Source organism: Chrysochloris asiatica, unplaced genomic scaffold (genome assembly GCF_000296735.1).
Source record: "Chrysochloris asiatica unplaced genomic scaffold, ChrAsi1.0 scaffold00458, whole genome shotgun sequence".
Classification (NCBI taxonomy): Eukaryota; Metazoa; Chordata; class Mammalia; order Afrosoricida; family Chrysochloridae; genus Chrysochloris; species Chrysochloris asiatica.
This window is the reverse complement of record NW_006408976.1, coordinates 521,528-527,757: the sequence shown is the minus strand read 5'-3', so window position 1 is coordinate 527,757 and position 6,230 is coordinate 521,528. Positions and strand designations below refer to the sequence as shown.

The 6,230-nt window shown below is 39.8% G+C and overlaps 1 pseudogene; it reads right to left on the bottom strand.

Annotated features, from left to right (window-relative positions):
• Window positions 1–256: 256 nt before the first annotated feature.
• On the bottom strand, window positions 257–2,235 carry LOC102832237 (annotated as a pseudogene).
• Between the last annotated feature and the right edge of the window lie 3,995 nt (window positions 2,236–6,230).

The window sequence follows — 6,230 nt, the reverse complement described above, 5'->3', positions numbered from 1 at the left end:
TATTTCTTTCTATTTGTAAAGACCTTAGAGTGGGAGCCATAAGTGTCAAGTAACTGTGTGAGAACCTGTCAGAAGAAAGCTGAAAGATCTAGAGAAGTCTGTTCCCAAAGTTAGAGCCTCAACTCTTAATCATAACATTGGCATCACATCTTTGTGTGAAATTGAATCAAGCATTACATTTTCCATGGATGTTTTGTTTAGTTTTATTCCTAATTGTGAAATAGAAGTTATATCTCTTTTGAAAAGATACCAAGCTTTAAGGAGCTGAACAAACCTGGAGAAAATGGAATGAGTTAAACTTTGTGAAAATCAACTGAGATAAAACACATGGATTGACTTTGGGATATTTTACAGTAAAATTGATTATTGTTATGCCATATTGATTGGTAGATTCCTAGTCAATGTTCGCACATAACCAATAGAAATGCATGGACTCATGGTGTGGCACTGTAGGATCAGCACTGGATGAGGAACCACAAGATCGGTGGTTCAAACCCACCAGCCACTTCTTGGAAACCCTATATGAGTTTGCTATGAGTCAGAGATGACTTGGCTGCACTTAGTAACAACAACAATGATGTGATCTATTCAGTTAAAGGGTAAATTACTCATTTTGTGAAACATTTTGGTTGAATACAGCTTTTCTAATTTGGAGTGACTGATCAATTAAAAAAATTTTTTTTGCAAAAGAATACTTGATAAACATGACATATTTTCTATTATTTCCTAGCATATTGTTGTTGTTAAGTGTCATCCAAGTGTTTAGTGTCATTGTTAAGTTTCTGAGCCTGTAAATCTTTGTGGGAGCACAAAGCCTCTTCTTTCTCCTGAGGAGTGAGTGAAGAGTTTAACTGAACTTGTGGTTCACAGTCCAGTGCTTATCCTACAGAGCCACTGCATTCCCTATTTCTTAGCATATGCTTTAATAAAAAGTAATAGTCAGCAACCACCCAAACTTGTGAACATAACATGTTTTTAAATGTTTCCTAGATTTTCTTCCTGGTCTACTTTGTAAATAGACAGAATACTCATAGTGAAAATGTATACGTTTATAGCAAAGTGGCTGGTACTTGATATATATGTCCTATCAAATCTCTGAACACCTGAACACTGAGTGGTTCTAAGACCCTATTTTCTCTCACTTCCATCTCTCCACCTTTTTTTTTTTTTTTCACAGCACCAACTTTTCTTTCCTTCTTCTTTTTTTTTTTTTTTAAAGACAAACGTAAAAAGTGAAAATGAATGAAAACACGTGAGGACAAGATATGCAGGCAGAACATCCATGTAGGAGAAAACAACTGGTTGGAAACCCTCAAGGAATAGAGCCCAGAACACTTCACAAATGCACAAGAAGTTCACATTGTAAACAGGATTCAGCCACTTCATCTTGCTCAGCCAGAGATCTCACTCAATTTCAAACTGCCTGTGATCCACTGGGTCTAGAAAAGCCTTCCGTTCAATGTATCCTTCCATCCCTTGATTATGGATGGCCAATTCTCCAAACCTCTCTTCCTCCTTGAAGCTCTCCCAGTCCAGTTTGGACTTTTTGAGGGTGCTCATTTTCTGCTTCTTGGCTCCAATTTTCCCCAGAAGGCTGTTCATGTCACTTGATCTCTTTAACCCCCACCCAGCAGGGAGGGACCACAGAGCTGAGGGGGCATTGGCCTGTGGTTTCTGTTTCTCATTCTGCTTGAAGAAGGACTTGGTTTTCTTAGATGACTTCTTCACCAGCAAACACCTTGGTGATTTTAACCTTTTCTGTTTATTTAGGCTTTTCCATCTCTTATGCTTGGGCCAACAATTTATTTGAACTTGTCTCTTCAGTTTCCTCTCCTTGCTTAACTTGTGCACTTGAGGGTCCTTTTGATTTGGACCCCACATCATTTAGAAAGCTGACCTAGAGCTCATCCTTCTTCTTTTTCCTTGCGTCTTCTGACTCTATGCTCGTCTCCTGCTTGAAATGTGCATCTTCTGACTCACTGCTGCTTCCTCCAGATTCCTTTCTGGCCTCCTCCTCATCTTTTCCTAGGGAAAGGCCTCCCTGTTTTCTCTTTCTGGCTGGAATGCTCTCAACCTTTCTTTTGTCCCTTTGGTTTTCAGTGTCTGCTCTTCAGCATCCACTTCATCTTCCGTCACTAATTCATTTACATCATCTTCACTATACTGTCCATCTGACGCCATGTAGACCTCATCTTCCTCCAAGGTGGAAAATTCTTTGGAGTCAAATTCCTCCATGTCACTGCCACGAGGGGCAGGCTAATACGCAGAACTACAACTATCCACCTTTTTTGATCTGTGAGGACACAGTGGAACTATAAGCTGTATATCAAAAGCCAAGCCATCCCATTTCTCTTGAGTTGATTCTGACTCATATTGACTCTGTAAAACACAGTAGAACTGCCTCAGGTTTCCAAGGCTGTCAATCCGTAGAAAGACAGATGCTTTTTCTCCCAAGGAGTTGCTGGTGGGTTTGAACTGTGAGAAATTACTCTTGTTGGTGTGATCCAGATTCAGGACTAGGGAGTCTTGCAGGTAGCAGGCTAGCATAACAAAAGGTGCTCAGTGAAGGGGAAGAACTAGTTTGATCAGCTAGGAACTTTTCAATAAGAATATACCCATCAAGGAAATGTTGTTGTTGTTGTTGTCAGGTGCCATCGAGTCAGAACCGACTCATAGCGACCCCATGCACAGCAGAACGAAACAATGTTCGATCCTGGGCCAACCTCACTACCGCTGCCACACTTGAGTCCATCAATGATGCCACCTGGCTGATCCATCTCGTTGGGGGTCTTCCTCTTTTTCTCTGACCCTCCACCCTACCCAGCATGACATCCTTCTCCAGCGATTGTTTCCTTCGTACAATATGTCCAAAGTAGGAGAGACGAAGTTTAGCCATCCTGGCCTCTAAGGAGCACTCTGGCTGCACTTCTTCCAAAACAGATTTATTGGTTCTTTTGGCAGTCCATGGCACTTTCAGTATTCTCCTCCAACACCACAACTCAAAGGCATCAATTCTTCGACGATCCTCCTTATTCACTGTCCAGCTCTCGCATCCATATGAGGCTATTGAAAACACAATGGCCTGGGTCAGGCGCACCCTAGTCCTCAAGCTGACATCTCTACTCTTCAACACTTTAAAAAGTTCCTGTGCAGCAGATTTGCCCAGTGCAATACGTCAAGGAAATAGGGGAAGTTTATGGGGAAAGAGAGAAACTAACTTAATGAGAATGTTCCCAGTAAGTACTAGTAGGGTACCTTGGGAGGAGACTGTAAACGCCATAATACCCAGTAAAAGGGGAACTGGAGGAGGGGATTTTTCAAGGCAGGGGAATAAAACTGTTTGTGGGCTGGCCATGTGACACATCTGCCCATGTCTACTGGGTTGGGTGCCTGATTTTGTAAAATCTAATAAATAAAACCTCACTCTCTCTAAAATGAGTACACATTGGATTACTTGAGCATTTGTCAGTATGGACAATGTTTCTCACAAATACTCTTGTTAGTGCATTTGTCCATTTTCAGGACTCCCAGATTGGATTACTTGAGTGTTTGTTGGTACTGACAATGTTTCTCACAGAACCACTGACCTTTTGGTTAGCAGCTGAGCACTTAACCTCTGTGCCACCAGGGCTCCTCCAAACTGTATGTTGTTGTTGTTGTTAGGTGCTATTGAGTCAGTTCCTATATAGGGTTTCTGAGGAGTGGCTGGTGAGCTTAAACTAGCAACCTTTTGGTTCACACCAGTGCATTAACCTGCAGTGCCACACCAGAACTCCACTCCTAGCTGTATGCTGTTAAGTGCCTTTGAGTTGGTTCTGACCCATAACAACCCTGTATAGGCTTAAAAACATTTAAAAAAAAAAATCCTGTATAGGCTTTTGGAGGAGCAGTTGGTGAGCTTTGAACTGCTGACCTTGTGGTTCAACTTGACTTTGCAGTCCAGCGCATTAACCCACAGCACCATACCAGGACTCTATTTCCAAGCTGTATACAGCCTACAAAATTCAGTCTGGCAATATCTTGAAGACTCTGTCTCCCAGAGATTAATTTACATGAGATGCTGGAAAAGACATTAAAAAGAGTTTACTTAAAGAAGCCAGGTACAGGTACAAGTTTCTTTCAGTGACAAGCTTTAGAATAAGAAAGGAGGTGAAATTATGGTGAGGTGGGTTAGTCAAGGGATGAAGGGCACAGTCCCCAAACCTCTGTGAGCTGTTGAGCATAGTTGATAGGACAATGCTCAATCATCTTTACTAATGAGAGTGGATGCATTGTCTTCTCTTGTCCAAATAGCTGTTGAGGCACTTTGGAGAATGGAACAACACAAGGCCACTGAATTAGAGACTGCAGTTGGACTGTTGCAAAAGCCATTCACAACATTTCTCCTTGCTTTCCTCTACCGTAGGGGTTGGACAGTGAAAACATGCACCTTTCTGGACTCCCTTCGAAGAGGTTGCTACGTGCCCTACTTCTGGGTGGTGAGATGTAAGTGGACGTTATTAGATTGGACTCTCGGAAAAGTTTTTTGAAAAAGAACAATTTTGGCTGGAATGCCTCCTTCAGTCCTTTGTTCTTCCTCCTTTTTTATCTTCCCTGCTGGAAACTTAACCTGGATACCTACTACTAGATATTTTTAAAAATTGTAATAAAGTTTATATAACAAAATTTTTTGTCACTTTTATCCTTTATAATTGTGTGATTCAGTGGCATGTTGTGCTACCTCTATTCCCTTCTAAATGTTTTTCATAATCCCAAACAGACTCTCACTCTCCTACAAATACCAACTTTCCATTCCCTCTTCCCTTGGTCCCTGGTAACCAAACATTAATGAGATCATATAATATTTGCCATTCTGTTCCTGACTCATTTCACTTAGCATGTTTTTAAATGTTAATCCATGTCCTAGCAAATATCACAACTTGATTGCTCTTTATGGATGAATGATATTCCATGTTATGTATCTATCACAGTTTTCAAATCAATTAATCTGTTTATGGTTACTTGGGTTGTTTCCATCTTGTGACTATTGTGCATAATACTATGATGAACATTGGTGTAAAAGTATCTATTTGAGACTTGGCTTTCAGGTTTTTTGTTATATTCCTAAGAGTGATTTTTCTGGTAATTCTATATTTAACTTTTGAGAAACTGCCAAACTGTTTTCCATAGTAGCTGCACCATTTTACATTACCATTGGCAATACACAAGGGTTTCAATTTTTCCAAATTTTCGCCAACATTTTTAATTTTCCATCTTTTATGTTCATAGCAATACTGGGGTGGGGTGGAGGCTTACTAATAATATAGAATATCTTTTCATGTACTTCTTGGCCATTTGTCTATCTTCTTGGGAGAAATGTCAATTTAGGTCCTTTGAGTACTTTTTGATTAGGTGGTTTGTCTTTTTCTTGTTGAGTGGTAGGAATTCTTTATATATTATGGATATTAAATCCTTATTGTCTATATGGTACCAAAATATTTCCCCTCACTCTCTAGGTTGTATCTTTACTTTCTTAATAAAGTTCTTTCAAGCAAAAACGTTTTGAATTTTTATGAAGTCCAGTTATGTATTCTATCTTCTGTTACTCATGTTTTTGATGTCATATACATTTCATTGTTTTAAATGAATAAATCAACACCTATTGTTTTCAAAGCCTCTGCAGTATGAATTGCTGCTATTTGATGCTGAATGCACTCCTCACTGGTAAGGCACCAGGTTTGGTAGCTAGGTGAAGCAGCTTACTTTGGGAAGTCAGAGATATGGGAGACAATGCCAGTAGCAGTGAAGGGAGAACTAGGGATACCAAATGGAAGTTACCAGAAGGCAGGCTGGAATGCCTAATTTTTAAAAAGTGGGGTGGGAGGCTAAACCAGAGAACTATGTTTTCAAGTTGTAATTCCTTTATGCCATCAGCTGATGTAGCCCATGGAAATTTGAGTAGCAAATTTATTCCTGTTCATATTCAGTTTCAGTGAATCAATTTATTTATTTATTTTTTGTTGTTGTTTTTCAAACAAGCATCTACTTGTGCTTAACACTTTACTAGATCAGATTATTTTGGTAAATGTTTCCTGTACAGGGGCAGTTAATAAATATTTTCACCTCTGTAGGTTATACTGTTTGCTGCAACTGTTCAACTCTGCCATTGTTGCACAAAAGCATACAATATGTAAATACATGAGCATGGTGGGGTTCCAATAAAGTTTCATTTATGAAAACAGATGGGGGCT